The following is a 20738-nucleotide window of genomic DNA, read 5'->3' as shown; positions in this document are numbered from 1 at the left end:
ATGTTTCGTTTGGAAAAGAAACAGCTTGGCTTATGATTGAGATAAATATTGGCTCACATTTTCAACATTTACTTTGTACTAATAGACTGTTTCATTTCATAAGCATATAAGCAATCATGGTAAAGTTATGGCAGGACTGAAGTATACTGGCATATTTATTCCTTGAAGTTCTCCAATCAAAGACAAAACTCAGTTGTTTGCTTTGATATTTATTTAATGATGTGAGCCCTGACCGGACTTGAGACAACCTCAAGCATTTCATAGAGCAGTGAGTTTCTTTTGAAATGGAGCAATGTAAACATGCTTTCAGGTGTTGTATAAATAGCAAAACTGTAACGCTTAATATTTCTTTAAATTAGCACAGAGTTAATAACTGATGGGGGAGGGGGTCATATATAGGTTACTTGGCAAAACAATGCTATTTCTCAAGGTGTAGGAAAATGCAGAACACAGGCCTCAAATGTACAAAGTACATGATAGAATAATCAAGAACAATTAGAACTGCCCCTGGATACCTGAAAAAGGCTATCAAATGCTTCAGTGATAGTCTTGGGTATTTTTTATCCAAACAGGCATATTATTATTACAGTAACCACCTTATAGCATTATAGTCATTCACTGAGAGACCTCAGGTGCTTCATGCACTCTCTGTAAGTATTTTAACTTGGGGGTTCTTATTGCCTGTTCCTAAGCAGTCGCACTTTCCATCCTTTTCCTAGAGTTGAATCAAGATCAGTTCAGTCAATCAAGGGTAAAAAGTCATAAAAATCCATTAGTAAGCACTGAGTGATGACAGAAACAATGACTAGACTAGTGACACTGTGATACTGCTGAACAGATACAATTTAGTCATGATATTTTAATTTCTGTATTCTCTGTTGGACACACCAACTAGAGTCCACTGAAAGCACTTTAGTCAGTATACTCACAAACACACATATCCTCCCCATTTTTTAATGCTGAGAAGATGCATGAATTGCAACTGGAGCCTGATATCACTAAAATTCACATTAAAGGAGTAATGTGACTGTTATTTGACAGCACAGTGATTAATCCAATGGAAAAGTAGTATCAGTCAAGCTGGGACAGCTCAAAAGAGCTTGGAAAATTATTTTGGTTATTTTGGAGCCAGTTTTCAGGGGCGAGGAAACACAGAAATACCTCTCAATATAAGACTAGAACTTCAGACATAAAACCGAACAAGAGAGAAAAATTCCAAAAGAAAATACTTCTCAGAATTTATTAGAAGATCCTGGCTGCTAAATTGCTCTGTGTCTTTTCACCCAAACTGCAGAAATGTTTTCCCTAATCCCAAATGTTTTTACCTGTTTGTCAGGGTGCCATGCTTTTCTGGCTCTTGAAATCTCACCTCTTTTCCCAGCACATCTTTAAGATGTTTCTATCCATGTGTCTCCTCCATCTTTACGAACTTTCACTCTACACAACACATTGCTTAAACAGTGGACACAATTTACAGTGATATTCATTACCATAAAGGGTTATTGACAATGCCTATCCAAGCTAGCTTTGCATTTGGGGCCTGCTCATCAGGATTAGTGCATTTAACAAAGCAAATGAAGCTAAATCCACTTGAATGAAACCATCTGTGAGTCCTAAATTGCAGAATACCCAAAGACAGACTGGACTCCCTTCTACAAAATTCCATCTCCATCTCTTTCAAAGTCATTAGAAGAGTTTGATGCTCGTAAAGGTGAGATTACATAAATATTTTTTAAGTCTTTGCATCTTAGTATTTTGCTAATAGGTGTCCCAACATTTTGTAAGGTTTTATAAAGAAATATATACAGTTCTCTTCTATAGGCAGAAGAGCAAATAATCGACCACAAAGAAAATGCATTGACTTTCAAGAACAAGCTACTACAATTACCAGCCCTGGTGTTAGGTTTTAAGAAGATGTCCAACCAGCATATCTATTGTTTATTCACCAGAAGTGGGTGGCATACAAAACTCTAGCATTATTCCAACCAGTATCATGCCATAACCCTGACAGAAAGGGCTTTTGCTTGATGTCAGTTGTTCTATGACTGCCAACTCCATGGTAGATTTTGCTGGGAATAACTTTCATCTCCACTGACAACTGAAATATAGTGAACAATGTTGTTACACTACTGAGATGAGAGTGAAAGGGCTATGTGTGAAGTGTCAGTCAGAAACAGCAGAGTACACAATACTTAATGTCACTTATAAATATTAAACATTTAGGAAATACTAAAATTATGAATTCATTAGTAGAAGAGAGTAAGTAAGGTCAACAAAGAGGTTTAATATTTTTTAAACAGAAAAAAGTCAGCAAACAGCACAGGGTAGGGGTCAGTGTGGGTAATCCTAATGAACAAGCATTGATTTCTGCTTTTGGAATCAATAGCAAAATTACACCACGGCAGCAGAAATACATGCTTCTTGTACCAAGCAACTTCTCCCTTTGAAAAGTGAGGCTTCTAGTTGCACATTTACCACCATCTAAATTCTTTTAGTAACACAGTCAGTAAACTAATTAATCCAATGATTACTGAATACACTTTCTTCAGTATTTCTTCCAAAATACGTGAATTCCACAAAAATTTAAACCTTACTGACAGGAAAGAAATAAAAATAAGTTTCTTAAACTTTAGAAGATACTAGAATACACAGACTTAATTGATGCACCAAGAACATGATAATATGTATTGATGTGACCTTAGACTGAGTATAGACTAAAAAAATACCTTCTGGAAAATTTAACTTCTGTTCACACACTTTAAAAAAACTGTTGAAACCTGAAGAGGATTAAGAACAGACATAGAGGAAGCCTTCCAGTTCTAGAAAACATAAAGGACACCAAAGGATTTATTTAGCTCTATTTAGCTCCAGGGAGTTAAAAGTCGCAATATAAATAAAAAAAGATTCCTGTCTGTATTAATGGATCTAAAAGGTGAAGAGATGACTGCTGAGCATGTACAAAGGCAAAGAGCCTATGGTTATCATTAAAACATGATCTTTACTGTTTCTCACTTTTTCCTGTCCTTCATTCACCTTCCATTTCTTGTAGTGCAAGGTCTACTCTACGATTGCAAGCCATCACTCATTCTTGCCATCTGTTTTTCTGATGGTACTCACCATTAGTGAATGCCTAAAAAATATCTATATTCGTATTCTTCTTCAGCTCTGGAATTTATCTAATGAGCAGGTCTATGTTCAGGCTAAACAGGTCTGCTTTTCTTCCTAGAACTCATGTGCCCTGTCCACATCATTCTTTGTCGCATTTGGCTTATTCCTCAGATCTCTGTTTCAGCACATAGGAGCTCACTGATTCATTTTAAATAATGACTGACAAAATCTAAGACCAAACACTTTCCTACATGCTCACCAGTGAATCCAGCCCATTTGTTGATCCTTCCTGAGTTCATTCTTATGCATTTTCTTGTTTTTCCACACTTCTAAAACTCCTGTGTCTCTTTCTCCTTGAATATACGTGTAGCTTACTGATCTTCTTGTCCAGGTGGTCCATCTGTCTTGCACCTCTGAGCTAAATGAAGTTCTATATTATACACAAATTCAAATGCACTCCATCCTAGATCCTCTCAAATAAGATCCTATGCTTTGCAATCAAACCACTCTCATTCAAATGCCTAATGGCATCTTCCTAGACAAATAGTATTCACTCTTCTCCTTGTTCTCTCAGTTACTCATCAACTCCAATTTTTTTTTTAATGCCTATCCTCTTATGACCATCTGCCATTACTTTTTTAGGTTTTTCCCTAATCTTTCCAATTTCTCTGTCAGTCAGTTCTTCCTCAAAATATCTTTTAAATGTTATACTCCCAACACCAGAACAACATAACCAATATCACTCATGGTAAAATCTGATTTGCTGCTTCTTTTTCTACCTGACTTTTGTAGGCTCTGCTTTTGATGAGTATAGTATTCAGCACAACAAAGCTCATGAGTTTGAGTTCCAAATTATAGTAATATTAAAATTAATATTAATTTTAAAATATTAAAATTAGCTTTCAACATTTTGGATGACGATTTTTTTTTGGATTCCACATATCTCTGTGAAACCATCACATCTCAGTACAGACATAAAAAATCAATTTTTAATTTTTTCTCTAAAATTCAGGTGGTTTGATGATAAACATTTATTTTCAAAAAGATGAAAATAAAACAAATAAATGGGTTAATTCTGATGTGTCAGTAAGTTTAATAAGGAAAGATTAGTGTACATGAGTGTTTGAATTCTGGTTCCATCAAATACTGTGTTCTTAGGAAAGTACATAATCAAATGCTATGCAGATGTGTGAACAGGCTAAAACCCATAGCAGTAATTTTGTTCTTTTAATAAAAAGTGAAGGAAAGAAAAAAACAATAAAATCTTGTTTCCACATGAAATTCTAAAATGTCACATAAAGAAATAATTCTCAGCTTTCTTAATTCATATAAATAAAACTGCAGAATTCCAATTACCCAAACTTAAAAACATAGATCAAATAGAAACCATTCCAAAATTCAAATAAAAAATTGATTACTTTAGTTTCTGATTGACATGGCATTAATTAAAGTGGCCACAAAATCATATCTTTAGGCTTATATCCAGTCTTCAATTGCAACAAACTCAAAAAGAAAATCAACTGATTTTGATAAACCCATTTTGCCTAAGTATTTATTCTTTTAAAAGCAGAGACAAAACAATCAAATTTTAAAATCTGTTATGACTTCAAGGTTTGCTATATATTTTTAATATTTGGCACATTCTCTCTAAATACTTATAAATGAGAATTTTATTTTTAAATAAAATATTCTGAATTAGTATCTTTTTTGCCAGAATAACTCATGTCTTGAAAGAACTGTACTGCTATATTTATGTGTGTTTTTCTTCTTTTTCCTCCAGCTTTATGCAGAATCTCAAAGTTCTTCGGAGTACCTTATTCTCGCGAGACTGCACCGCTTTTCCTTCTCTGCAATGTAGTAAATGTGAAAGTTGACCTCACAGGTCTTAAATAGGTGCCCTTTGCTTTTATGCTAGTCATGAAAATCACAATTGCTGTAATAATTTGCTCCTAGCAGTAGTCTAGCAGCTGTCTAAATTTACAAGGTCAGCTCCAGCACAACCTAAGCCAAACTTTTTAGAGACCTCAGGGTCAGGTTTCAAATAACTGCACATTCCTACTTTAACCAAAAGTAATCCCTGAGACTCAGCACACTTTAAAGATGAATGTTCATCTCTTCTCACATTTGAAACTTCAAAGGCCCAATTACTACTGGGCTGACATGGGCTGTTTCATGATACTTCCTGTGCAAAGTGCTACCTCTCTGCACTCTGTTTCTGATGCTTCTGTTATCGCTGGTCAGTTGCTCTTTGGCAACACAAAATTCAATACCAGATTTCCTCTCACTTCTTCCTTGCACTTGTTAAAAGCAATTACTGTTAGCATCCATATTTGAACTTTGAGTTCTGTTTCTGGGACTGTTTATATTCTTTACGATGGATACATTAATCACCAGCTATTGGGTTATCTTACAGTCAAAACTATTGGAAACACCTGGCTGGAAGATAAAAACAAAAGTAAGGCTACCAAAAATATCAGGATTAGGCTCAAGATAATGCCACTCTAAGACTGTCTGTATGCAATCTGCTTTCAGGGGAAAACATTGACAAAACAAATAAATTGATTCAAAGATAATGTTTCTCTTGGTAGCAGCAATACTCTTCAAAGTGTATTTGTGCATTTTTGCTATTGAGAGTCTCCAGTTGCTATTTTCATTTCTATTCAATGACTTAAAAGTTTCTAAAAATGGAAAAAATCAAGAGCAAAAATTTATACCACAATCAAATCACAATCTTTTGCTTACAACTTTTATTGCCTAAGTGGGTATTTTGAACAATACTTTTCTCTCTGGTATCAAATCAAAACTTAACATTCTTCAATTACTATCAGTGTCCAATTTTTAAAATAATCTTTTGTGATACTTCATAAACAAACGACCTTGGTAAATTCATTAAATTCTGAGTCAATATGTGACAGTAAAGGAGAACAAACCCAGGAAGGCCAGTTACTGAAAGGAATCATGAATTCACAGGACAGATGGAATGGCTTAGAGTGGACAGGGTGGAAAGAATAAGATTCCTTCTACAAAATAGTTACTCTTTTTTCATTTTTATTGAAGTTCAATATTGTTTAATAGAATTAGATATAATAATATAGTTTGCATGGCAGTGTTCATGTAAGAAATACTTCAGTGACTTCTGAATCATGTTTTAAAAGACGTGAGGATTTTTAATTTATTTAAGAAGATTAAACATAATACAACTGCAAAAAATTCAAAGTTCAGTTGTGACTTGATATTAACATGCAATCTTGAAATTGTTTGTCCTCTATAAGGAAAAAAATCAGTGAAATCATTCCCAGTAACTTAATACCCTTAAATGGTTTATAATAAAATGGTTTGCTCTTCTTTCAGGGATTTACCTTAATGATATCATTCCAAAGGAGTCTGGTTTAGATCAAACTGGGTTAAAGATCATGACTGTCAAAAGATGATGTCACTTAGATTCCATTACTAATAAAACCAGGGGTCATTTTGAGTACAGAAACAGTTTGATATTCATGCTTTCTTTACCTCTAATATCTTTAGTCATGCATTACAAAGGTAAAACTTCGCCCATTCCAATGTAGATCAAGAACATAGTACATGAACTTCATATTTACAGTTCTTTAGCACAGTTGTTTAAAAAGCCAATGGCAAGAAACATCCAAAATCAATTTCAATAAATGAAATCACTTTGTCTAGAAAATTCTAATTTTAGCATTTTACAAAGAATAAGGTTAGAGATGCAAAAATTGTATCTTAATTTATTAATCCATTCAGATGTAAATAAAAGCAGTCAGTATAGGCAATACTCAGTATGACTGTGAAATGTAAAGTTATGATAGCTTAATATAAGATTGAAAGGCTAAAACCTTATAACTTATTTACAAGAGTTCAGTAGTTATTCTTCTCTTGTCTTAGCTATTTAATATTTTGTATCTTCCTAGTACTGTTTGCCATGCCTGGTATTTTCCAGGACAATCAGCTTTCTCTTATACCTAGAAAACACTAAATATATAACTAAAATACAAATTAAAAATAATTGCAAAATAAAACAAGTTTAACTGCCTGAAATGACGAACTGCAATTATAATTTAGAACAAGAGAAAATAGAAGTCCAATCAAACAAAAGAATATTTGCCAACCCAGGATGGTCAAGTTGTATGGAGTTGTAGCTTTCAGTGAAATCTCTAAGAAGTGAAAATAAAGTCCTACGATTTTCACTAGAGGTTTATGTCTTGCCATCAGCACTCTAATTTGTGAAAGGAAAAACAGATACAAAACACTGAACACCTGATGAGTGTAAAAAGAGGTATTTGTTTAGCCATAATGGACTTTGGCCTGAGTACTTAGGATCCTCCTTGTCAACTCCTGCTTACCTGATTTCATGATTTTAGCCATTAAAATCCAGTTAAATCTACTGCTAAGACTCCAGGAAAGATTCAGAACCAGCCCATTCTGCTAGCCAAGATTACATTTACTTTAGTATAGTGAGACTCTTAGAAAGGACCACTAGATGGGGGTGTGACAGACAGGGCAACGACTTCCCTGGATGTTTGTGGTGCCTCCTAAAATAGATGCTCTTCCTTAGCTCTGACACACATTACTGGGAAATGCTACGGTTCTTCACTGCATTCATTTTTGATACAGCTCCTGTGAACTGTACACAGTTTGTGTGTACTTAAATGTTACCTATTGCCAAAACATTTACTTCAGGAGTGTGTTGTAACATGTTCTTCCACAGTCTGTCCTTAGATATTCAACCAAAACCACCATATTAATCTTTAATTTTTCCTTACTCTTTCTCCTTCATATTTTTCCATGCCAGTTCTCCTCTGTCTACTTTATTGTCAAGGTTTCTTTTAAATTAGTTTCTGCTGTGCAACCTGTAAGATATAAAAGAACTGGGAAAAAAACCAAAAAGTAAATATTCATTTCTCAAAGATGAACCATCATATTTTGAAACCTGCATCTTTTCCCTATTCTGCTTTTAGGTTTTGTTATCCTTTGGGTATGAAATAGTTAAAAAACTCTAGAAAAATATCTTTTTTTATTCTGAAACTTCAGTTTCAAAACTGAATTAAAACTAGTATTAATAGAATAATAATGTTTAAACACAAAACTTTTCATAAAGAAAATAATCTTCTGCTTGAAATTCAGAAAGGCTGTATAAATATATTTAAATGAACACTTTACAATATAGATTCCTGATAAAATGTTTAACTTGCACTTAAAACAATGCGTCATATGGAGAACTAAACAAAGTTCATTCTAATGTGCATAAAACAAGCTTTGGAAAAAATAAACACTGCCAGATACTTCATAGGTTGAATCAACTATACAACCTGTTAAAACATGTGAATTATCTGCTGAATCAGAGATTTAATCTACTAAATCAAAGTTAACACCTACTGAGTCAAGCCCAGCACCTAGTAAAAAACTATTAGTACAGATTTATATGTATTCAAGTGAATTACAGTAAACACATTGCTCAATAAATACAAAGTGGATGTCATCTATTTATTGCATTATGTTTAGATGGCAACAAGTGTTCTGCTATGAGGGAATTTCCCACTCAAATAGCAAGAAATAAGGTCTTCCTTTTATGAGTCAGTTTTCTTTATTAGATGGCACAGATCCTCACCAATGAATTCATAGATATTCTAATGTCTCAGCAGAGACCTGTAGGAATAATCAGGGCGAGGGGCAGGGAGAAGACATCTGTGCAGTTTCTTTGCTCCTTCTTTTATTATTCTTTCCCTCATATATCATGCTGCTACACATGTAACTGCAATGAAAAGTGTGTGAGAGGAAAAAGGGCTCTTGTCCAATGCAACTCAGGAAAATTTCAGTTTGTAAATCCTCTGTTTCAGCAGCAGATGGTTCTGCACACTATATCTTTTCTCAAATCCTCCAGTCCCTCTACTTGTACAAGCTTGTATAAAGGCTTATTTTTTTTGGAATGAAGCATACTATATCTGTATTGTTTTTTGTCCCTACACAGACTTTTTGTGCTGAATATTTGTGGTTTTTCAGTATTTTGTTTGACCGACCTTCTTTGTATAAAGACCAGGGAATGTTGCTTTCTAATTCCATTTGTTCCTTAATATTATGAAGAAAATACTAATGTCCCTTGGCAATAGTATTAAGAGCTGTCTTTTTTCCCTACATCTCATACCTTCTGATCAGGTTACAGCATTCATTTCATTTCATTGGTTTTGTGCATTGATATCCATAGCAAGTATACTTTTCCTTTAGACCTGCCATTTCTTAAGTCCTATTGTTGCCTTTTAAGCGCCATTTCCTATATTTTTGATTATGGCCTGGTTACAGCTTTTGAGACAAAGTATATGTGCCTATCTTTGTGTCTTAATTTGTATCAGGAGAGCAGTTTTGAACTGCCAGTTCTCCCCATTTACTCTATTTTGATATGCACCATGGAGCTGCTATGGAGCACTTGAACTGAAATCCTTTGAGGTGAAAATAAAGAAGAAGGAGCAGTTCCAATGCACACCAGCTGCAAATGGGCTGGAGACTATAGGATAGCCTAGAGTTTATCCCCTCTCCTTCCCCCCATTAAAATGTGACTTGTGTGGGCATGAACACCAAGTGTTTCAAAGTGCAGATCTTGCTTCTGCTGGTCTACTTGCTACTGCAGACATACCAGAGACAAAGGCAATCCCAACTACCTTCCACATTCTTCTCTAGCAAATCTAGGACCTAAACTCACACTGACATACTCCTACTTATAATAAGATTATGTTTTATTGTGATTACCAGTGACAGGACTCAAGGAAATGGCATGAAACCGCGTCAGGGATGGATATCAGGAAAAGGTTTTTTCACCCAGAGGGTGTTTGGGCACTGGAACAGGCTCCCCAGGGAGGTGGCCACAGCACCAAGCCTGACAGAGTTCAAGGAGCATTTGGACAATGCTTTCAGATAAGATGTGATTCTTGGAATGTCCTGTGTAGGGCCAGGAGCTGAACTCAATGATTCTGATATGTCCCTTTCAATTCAGCATATTCTGTGATTCTATGATTCTGGATATTTATGTTGACTCTGCATAGAAAGAAAAATGTATTAAGATTTTTATGTAGACAGCAAGGTAAAAGTTTTCTTTCTTTTAAAAGATTCACGCAGGGAAGGTAAAAACTCCAAAAATAATTTCATGGTGAAATAAGCCCACTTAAAATGAAAATTCATAGCTATCACATATATGGGTAAAGATACTGTAAAACTGAAAATGAGTCAAAACACAAAAAATGTTAAGCTTTTCTAATTAGATCTTTGATACATCGAGCAGAAATCTATTTCATTTTCACTGTGTGGGATGTTCCATTCTGATGCAGCACCACATAGTTACCTGTCAATAACAGCTATGGAGAAATAAGAATTAAATTACATTCTTATCATGATTTGAGTGAGATTGGTTTGTTTTTCTGTTGTTCTTTTCCTTTTTTTTCATCATTGCATAAGAAATACAAGGAAATTTGAATTATAAGTCTGGATTATAATCAATGAAGTAACAGATTTTCTGCAAAAGGTTTTGTTGATTCAGTGATGAAAGATATTTGAGTGTTTGGGCTGGTTATCAATATCTTAACATGATACTGGAAAGAGAACACTGACTGTTACAGAAAGGTTGCATGTTGTCCAGCAACCAAGTTATGTTTCCAGAGGATGAATTTTCATACGGCACGTAACTGTGAAACAGGTTTTACTCATTAATACATGACTTGTTACTGATCTAAAAGAAAATTGATTAGTTATTTGCTCTGCACCATGCTTGAGATACTGAGAAGCAGCTGCATATGTCTTTTATCTATGGATTTGTCACACAGCATTTTCTGTTCATACACACAGGATCAAAAAAACTTATTTGTTTTACCTAAAGCAAACAACGACATCCATTATGAACCTACTTCAGCTCCTTTGGTATCTTGGAATAGGCACACACTAAACAGAAAGTGACATATATGGTACGTCTTTCATAAGCTGAAATAGGTTGTTTATGGTGGCTGAACATTTCTTAAAACCACAAGATAGCTACAATTACTTTACACTGAACATGCAAAGGAAGAGTACTCATTATCTTTTATAAAAGCCAGCAAAATGATCTAACAATATCTGATACTGTTGTTCATAAAAAATCTAAGTTTTGAAAGGTTAAATAAGTAATTATTGTAGAAAAATTGCAAACTGTTCTGCATATTAATGAAAAATTACCTTGTATTATTAGATAAAATAGATTTTCCATTCATCTGGTTTTGAATGGTTAGTGTCAAATTATAAAACAAGATAAAACATTATCTGTAGGATAATAATAAAATAATAACAACATTTGATTAATTATTATTAGAGCAGTAGCAATAAGCACTACCAGGACAGACACAAAAATTTCTTACTTGAGAACGTAGAATAGAAATAGACAGCAGCAGAAGGGAAATGAGATCAAAAGGACTGTATAGGAGGAAAAAAAAGAGTTTGTGCATTAAAAAGGTTGCATATGTTAAAGGTTTTTATACAGGTGTGATTTGACATTGATAGGACTCTCCAAACAGAAAGAGTTGGTTGGATGGAATTAGGTTTCGAGTGCCATCTCTAGCAGTTTACTTCTCTCCTCTTTAACTCAGTCCCCCTCATTAAGAGATGACCAATGGATTAATGGAGAAAAATGGTGATTTCAGCATAAGAACATTTGTAATCACTGCGATTTCGTTTTCCTTCAAGTTTCCAGATGCACTTCAATCTCCCCTGTCATTGGAGAAACAAGTAGTTACTTTTAGAAGGTGTCTGACAGACACCGCTGTATCATTATGCAGCTCCCAATGCCAGTCTCCCTGGAACATGGCACTTATTCTGTCCTTGGGCTCCTACCAAATCACTCATAAAAATCTGTAAATTCTGGTATTGTGGCCATAAAACACAGAGAACTATCTTGACTATAAAAGTGCAGAGATCAAGTCACTACCGCCTTCCACCAATTTGATCCTTGTCCTCCTAATACCCCGCATTTTCTCCAGGTTAGTGCATTTCTTTTAAGGACTTAGTGCCAGACAACTTAACACATCCTTCCCAGGATCTGGCTGTCAGGACTCAGGGATACCTCAGTCCCTGCACAGATCTGGTCACCATCCTTGCTGAAGATGAGCAGAGGCATGCAGGCAGCACCCTGACATCTATTCAGGAAATAATCCTAAACAAATTCCAAGAGTTTCAGTTTGGTGGCTGTATTTCTATGGAAACTATGAAGCCAGGCAGACCTATTTTATAAATGTTTATGCAAACATAAGGGAAAAAAAAACCAAAAAAGCAAAACAACAATGGAAAAAGCAAATTCAATCTGAAGTATTCTGAAGCACTCTGACATACAGCAGTGAAAATTACGTACTTGGTTGGAGCAAGTATGAACTCATTCTAGCACAAGCTTCTTTTCATGGCCTATAGTTATTGCAGGGTATCACTTGACTATGAAAGGAACTTCTTAAATGAAAAATAAAATTATATATAGACAAGAGTGGAACCATATTTTTTCAGTCATAAAATAATTGGGAAAAAATATTCCACGACATATTAAATTATCACATTTTTAATATGCGATATCTTTTGCAAAATTTTAGGAGACAATTTTGTAGAAAGTGTCTTAACTCTAGAATTGAAGAAAAATTTTGTTGTAAATTCAGAGAAGGTCTTAACTGGAAATAAAAGTTGAGAAATAACTACACAAACTAATGATTTTTTTTCCTGAGAGCACAAACCTGATTGCTGTTATACTGCTTTCATCCTCTTCACACTTCTCGCCATTTTTCTTAAAGAATTACATCACTGCATTGGATATTGCACTGGAACCTAAGGCCATGTGAATTTGAAGTCTTTCCCAAATTAATTTCTTGATGTATTTTTTGATTTCTTCCTTCAGAAATGTCTTTGTAAAAATTGCATTAAGATCCCTCCATTCTTTTTGAGGAGGATGGGGACAGGGCTATATACCCAATTCTAGAGGGAATTAGCAAACAAGCAGTGAGCCCAGTAATATCACTAGTGACACAAAAATTAACCAAAATGGAGGAGCCACGTGGTCATGAAACTGTGTCTGATGCACTCTCAACACACACTCCATTCACCGGGATCAAAGTTTAAAAAAAAAATCAGAACATTTATAAAAAAGACACCCTTATAGGCCTCCTTCAACATATGAAAGTCAAGGCACCCACAAAGATATCCACCCTTTCCTCTGTAGCAACTCCTCTGAAAACAAGACAGACCGTGCACATAAAGGAGGCTTTTTCTCTCAGCTTGACAGCCCACTGCATGCAGGCAGATAAAAGCATTTTGGATCCTTGCCAGGAGAGAAACCTTAAAGCAGCTTCATTAGGCAAAAGTAAGATAATCAGAGTAAATATACAATGCTGCCTTTGTTACTTAAGCTGTTTGATTGGCTGTTTTGCTGTTGGCTGGCCAATTAATACCCGGAGCACAGGGCACTGACAGTGCTGGGCACCTCAGGGCACATGCAGGAGTGTCAGCATCCGATGCATGGCAGGAGCTGTAAAAATAGATCTGCAAAAATCTTCATATTTCCTGCTTGTTCAAAGCTGAGAAAAAATCCATCCAAGAGGTCACTCCAGCATGGTAATTATGATTTGTGTATGTTAATTATGTCAATGCAAGCAAAAGTGAGCAGCTCAAGGAAAAAAAAAATTAATTTGTAGTAACAACCTAAATGCTGGCCCCAGTGGTGCAAAGGGGTAGGTAGCAGAAAGGGCAAGCAGAGAAAAAAAAAATTAGCCAGTAATACTAAATGAAGGTATCTGTGACTCTTCAAGTAAAAAAGAGATTCTAAAAAAGTTCCTTAGAGAATTGCCATATCATGGTACCATGGAATCAGAGTTGGATAAATGCTGAGAAGATGAACTGCAAAGATGAACATTAAAACGTCCTATGCTACAGTGGGAAGACTATGGGGCCTTTGTGCCTAACTCCACAGATAAGCTGAAGATCTGTTCCCACCCCTACCGTCATTAAGATTGCAGAACATTTGAACACTCTTTCCTCAGACAACAGGAGGTATGTAGTGCCTACAAAATGTTTAAGTACTTATAGTTTCCCTTCAGCTAACCACATTCTCCTGGCAATCTCAGACAACATGTTCCTTAACATTATAATCTTTTACCACCCATCACAGAATCCCTCCCACCACAATCATACACAAGTGCATGACTGTAACATTTTCTGTCTTTCCCAAAACCAAAGGAAAATGTCCAAATGTGAGACTATTTTATTTTCAATCAAGTGGGTTAAAATACTAAACCTGCTAAGGATGCAGGAGAGAAACTTGGTTCTTGTCAGTCTAGTCACAGGGGGCAAATGCGAGAGGGAAAGTCTGAAAGCTAAATTCACTCTGCCAGGTAGGGGAATAAAGTCCCTGACCTGCATAGTAATATTCTTTGAAATTGTGCAGGTTGTGAGGGGCAGGCAGGGATTCATAATCTCCATGTATGACAACGAAAGAGCCTACATTAGAAAGACTTGGCTGAACCTTCATTGTAACAGAACCAAACTGTCAGCAGTGGAAACTAAAATAGTCACATGGGGTCTCTAAAGTGGAAGTCTGACTGGCAGAAGTGTCAAGCCCTGTGTAAGACATTTTAGAGTTCGAGTAGGAGGATAATAGATGGGCTTGTGTTCCTAGGCTGCTGACTTCTTATGAGGGGTGAATTAGGATAGGCTCTGAACTGGCAGTTACATGTGCAGAAGTCACATAGGATTGTTAAGGCCATTAAGGCTGTGGCAAAGACTGCATCTAGCATGGCTACATCCTTGTAGCTTGTGTGTCCTTTATCTCTGCAGCTCAGAAGGATGTAGTGGATATAGACAATGTGAATACAAGGGAAGAAAAACTGAAATAATCAAGGAGACAGAGCAGCTACATCACAAGCACAGGTTAGCATCCTTCCTGTAGAGAACACTAAGGAAAGGGCCTGACCAGGGGTTATGAACTCAGAGGGGGAGGTTACCAGAAGTGCAGAGCTGTTGTTCACTAAAATCAGCAATAGACAAATTCTGCGACACTAAGTAAAGTGGCTCCAAGCTAGTAAAACATGGATTTAAAACAAAATACCTGTTCAACCAGTGGTTGGAGAATATCTGGAACTTGATGCTCAGGGGGGCAGTAGAAACAGGGAGATCTGAAGAAGAAAAGGTACTGAAAAACTCATAAACAACAGGGTCACAAATGGATACTAAAACCATGGCTTAAGATCTCATGTGCCATATTCTAATACAGTATCTGTAGAAGTTGGTGGAGCACGTGAGTGAGGGCTTGCAAGTTGGCCAGACTTATGCACTCTGCTGAAGTGGCATCCTTTGACCCGCCCATGACATAGCACTGGCCTGCCTTAGGGAGGACATTTCTCATTAACATTGAAATCTTAATACTAAAATGTCAAAATGTCTTGTGCACCATGCCAATGATTGACTGTCGAACCTAATCCTGAGAATAGCAGATCATCACTCCAACAGTGTAAATGCTGCCTGAAAGCCTTAATGTCTGAAGTTTGTCCTTGGCACCTGTAAATATTAACCTGGGCTTCTTCACTTTAGTCAGCTTGTTTCTTGTTCTACCAAGCACACTTCTCACAGACACACCCTGCAGATAGCCAAGCTGTCCAGTGAACAGGAATTCAGCTACAATTCAGCCTCAGTATGAAGAGAGATGTCCATCACGCATAATGCCAATAAGAGAAGAAAGATTCAGTCACGTGGCTTCGAAAAGTAATAGTGCTTATCTAAGACTTAGCTGTAGTAGCCAGATCAATTGCCCAAGGGATTGTATTCCAATCCTCACAGGAAGGGTGGCGTGCTGACTACAATTCTCTGCCTAGGACATGAGAATAAATCTGCCACTGTAGGTGAGGACTTGAAGCAGCACACCATCGCTGCTCTTTGAGAGAGCATAAAACAGCAAAAGTTGTCACAAATTTTTGTGCATGTCCAACACAGATCATGCTCTTGAAATCAAATGGCAAATGCTCTCCAACATTCTAAAAGGCATTCTAGATATAGTGAAGTTATTTCACTGTGCTTTCCTGTTTCAAAACAGCAACCAAAGCTGTGATTGTTCTCATTCAGTAAGGCCGGATTTTAATAATCTAAACTTCTCAGGTAACTGAATGTTAGACTATTTGAGTTCCAAAGATTTACTATTCACAGCATAAAGAATTGTTTCCTTTTATCACTTTTAAATTTGCTAACACTCAGAGTAATTGAGTGTCTTCTTGTTCTCACATTATGAGACTAAATTAACAGCACCAAACCATCTATCTTCATTACACAATTCACTAGTCAGTATATCTGTTCATTCTTTCTTTTCTAAATTACTGAAGTTAGCTTTTCCACTCCAGTTTACATGTACTGCTCACCCAGCTAATTTCTGTTCTCAATATTTTTTCCCATTCATCTTTTGATTGTTGAAAAGGAAGGTCATATAAGATGAATACCTTGTTTTCAGGTGGTTGCTGAGTCAGAACTTTACTAATTCAAAACTAAACAGGCCTTTTTTTTATCTACATTTGCAGGCATAGGCTTTGCATCTCTTTTCATGACAGCTCTTGCAGACTATTATGGACTATCTCCAACCTTTGTGTGGACTGATGACTAAATTTTCTCCTTCCCTTCTTCCTTGGCATGATAAAATGTTTAGATAACAAAATCTTGACTTCTGCTAAAGTGAGGTAGGTTAGAGGTTGGCTGTAAGAGTGATTGAATGGAATTAGTATCTTTCAGAGATAGTAAAAAACTTTCTTTTTTGATTTGTGTTTTCCCAGAAACTGCAGTAAATAGAATGAGAGGCACTATCTGAACAAGTAACTGTTTTCAGCACATTCTGCTTCCTGAGGAATCATTTCCTTGTCAGTGTTATTTTCTACCCTCATAGTTGGCAAATCAAAGAGAGCAAGAAAATGCATCTAAAAAGGCAGAGAAGGACAGATGAAAAATGTATTCCCAGAAGCATAATATCTACATGATATGACATTTACCCCAACTGCAATGAATCTAATTTTCAATCTAGTTCAACAAAGCCCTGCAAAATCACTTCACTGGATCCAAAGGAAGAGATGATTCCCAAAAGCAAGACCATTCAACTAGAATGCCTGTTTTTAAATTAAGATATTGAGTTAAGATCCATATTACAAATGTGATGTAAGGAAAATAAGTAAGAAGAAAATAATTACAAAGTACCAGTCATTCCATCATTTGGCCATACTGGGACATTGTAGTATAAACAGGGTCAAATGAGAAAGGGCATAAGGTGATATCAATCAGGAGTGTTCAGCACCTATGATTGAATAGAAAGTGGGTAATACTAGGGTTACATTAATAATTTCTGTATTCCTCTCCAAATCATGACAGTCAAAGTGACTGGGGACACAGAAAATGAGAAAGGATGCAGCATCAGAAAACTCAATAATGAAAGCAGATTTCAATCATATATAGCCTGGCTATATATTGCGTTAGGACATGAGAGAGATGACACTCTGGTATCTCATCCAGAGATACTGAAAGCCCTCTTTGGAGCTGTTAGTTAGCAAATCCAAGAGAAGACATCTAGTGCCTACCTTACTCCCAGGACTGACTGGGATACCATTCAAAATTTTTCTATCAAATACCTACTCTGACAGATTGTAACCACACATTCATCTGCCGGTAAGATCAGGTGTAAGGGCAAGTGGGATTTAGTTTCAAACAGGGAAATCATGTGATGTGACAGTATATTAAAAATAAAGTAGAAGGTGCATTTGAAAAGTTATAATCAGAGGAAGCTTGGAGATTCCTTGCTGACCACAAATACATCCCACCACAAGGCTGAGACAGAGGCAGTAATGTTGTAAAAGTATATGGAAAGAATTCCATGCAAGGAACAATTCAAAAGCTACAATGCTTCAGCTTGGAAAGTGATAATCAAGGATGGATGGGATGGATGAGATGGAAGTCTGTGAAATTAATGACTATCTGCAAACTTAATGAAGGTGCAGAAAAGGAAGTAAATTTTCTTGCCCGAAGTTAAAACCATGAAATGAAGCAAAAGGATCTGTTTCTTTGTGCACAGTACACAGTACCTCTGCTATGGGGTCTGGCAGATGTGAGAAGTAAGTCCAGTCTTTCTTCCACAGCTATAAGGTTTGTAGAAGAAAAATTCATTAAGAATGTTAAAATAAATTGACAATTTGGTGTTGAGCTATCTCTGAATGACAAATGGTTCAAGGCCAGGGGAAAATTTAAAGGAACTACCTAAACACCTTTCCTTCTCTCTTATAATCTTCCCTCAACATCTGGTGTTGTCCGAGAATGATACTGATGTAGAATAGACTTTTGGTCTCACATAGTGCAGTCATTCTTACATTTTTATGAAAAACAAATCAATAACATGAGTTGTAGCAAATTGCAAGGACCAGATGGTACTCACCTAGGAGTTTCAAAGGGACTAAAATATGAAAAAGATGCACTGCAATAAATGATTCAGTTAAAATATAAAATGTTCTTGGTAGCACGGATAGTGGGAAATAAAGTTTTAGTTCATAGAAAGGTTCTCAGACTGAACTGAAGTTCAGACTAGAAAGCCTGATTTCCATGCTGGAGAAAAAGGTAGAAAATAGAATAAAAAGTAGACTAAGTATTTGGAGAAGTGTGAACAGAAAGAGGAAGAAATAATTTGCCTCCTGTAAATATATTTCTGGAGTTTATTCAAAGAATCAATGACCAAATGGAAAATAGTTACTTGACACTGGTTTTTCAGGAAGATTTTAACAACTTTTTCAGTAAAGATTCATAATGAAATTAAGTTTCCAATGACTAATAATAAATGTATAGAAAGATAGAAAGCAATTCATTACAAAGTTGATGATTTTATCACTAGAACAGGATAGCAGTAGGGTGCTTTGACTCCCATTTTGCAACATGCATTAAGGATATAATAGGAAGAATACTTTGGTACAACACTGTGGGACACTGTCATACTGCTGAATGACTGGGAAATAAAGTCATAGACAATACCAACATTGGCAAGTTCAAAGTGATGTACATGGGAAAATGTACTCACTGTTCCTATGCAGCACTGTTCATATGCAGCAATGAGCTCCAAACTAAATGTTACCACGCATAAAATCCTGGAACCTCATGCCAATACACTAAGGTGTTTAGAAAAGAAAGCAAATTTTAGGAGTTAAAATGAATAGAATGGAAAAGAAAACATTTTGTCCAAGTTATGTAGACTACTCAAGAATTTGTACACAGTTTATATTTTTAGGCCACTCACCTCAGAAGTATACAGTGAGATTGTAAAGCGACAAGGAAACGTAACAAAAGTGTACAGAAAACCGTTTACAAAGACTGAGTTAAAAGATTTGTATTTTTTACTCCAAATTAAGAAATTACAAGTAAGGAATCCACAGAGAGATAGATGATGAAGCACGGGATCATAACTTTAAAATTATGTGTGAAATGAAGATTGATAAGGAAGTGCTGTTCAGACAAGTGAGGAGACATCAAGTGAGATTACCAAATGCAGGCACAAATTCCTCAAGATCTGTTACCGCTAAGTACATTCACCCCCAGGTCTAAAGATCCCTAAATGGAGGATGTCCTGTAAGATCATTCCCAAGCATTTCCAATAGCACTGCCAAAACTCGAAGAGACGATGAACTGGATTTGTCCACCATATGGCTGTTTATTCTAGAAAAATTACATCTTTAATTAATATTACATAACAGAGATGGCCAGTCACTGCAATGTAACGCTGTATTTTTGAAACAGATTTATTCTACATGTCAATGACTACTTTTTAATTTATTGTAATACAAACAGATCTCCTTTGGACTAAGGTCCCTAACTTTTGGAGTCTAAACAAAGAGGTGGTTGGTATACTCACTACAATTCAATTTAAAATGACTGTTTAAAGACTGCTACTTCTACCACTTGCTTCTTTTTCTAGCTTATTACCTTCCTTTTGCTCTATTTCCTCCCTTCCCTTCCTTTTCTGAAAGAAGCTATTAATTCCTGCTTCTCCATGTTTTCTCTCTTACCCCTCTACCTTTTCTCCATTGCCTTTTCTTTTGTGTGAATTTATTAAATAGATTACAGTGGCAATGAAGTGTCATTATCAACAGGGGATAAAAGAGTTCATAGCCTTGAGTCACTGTTCAGATTTGAACAGGCACTGCTGTTTCAGCTACAGCTCCATTCACATCTGGAAGATTTCCACAGTATTCAGAATTAAGAGTATATATTTGGGATTATTACTTGCTTATAGAAAATCTTCTGTAGTAGATGATCCAAATGCATGATCCAAAGCCAACAGATGCTATGTTTAATAAAGGTCTGATAGATTCAGCTTTTTGTATAAAAAATAGAGCATATTAAAAAGAAGGGGTTTTTTTGTCATTTGTTAGTTTTCCTTCAAAGAACTATCTCTCTCTGAGCTGACAAAACTTTCAGAAAGATAGTCTAACATAATTAAATTATCACCATTACCTTTGGTCCCCACTAAAACTGCTCATAATAAACATTAATTTCTCAAGATGACATTTAAGGGAGGAAGGGAACCTTGAGTCCATGGAGTGTTCTGGACAAGATAGACACGTTCTTTAGGT

The sequence above is a fragment of the Ammospiza nelsoni genome, chromosome 1 (genome assembly GCF_027579445.1).
Source record: "Ammospiza nelsoni isolate bAmmNel1 chromosome 1, bAmmNel1.pri, whole genome shotgun sequence".
Classification (NCBI taxonomy): Eukaryota; Metazoa; Chordata; class Aves; order Passeriformes; family Passerellidae; genus Ammospiza; species Ammospiza nelsoni.
This window is presented reverse-complemented; position numbering follows the sequence as displayed.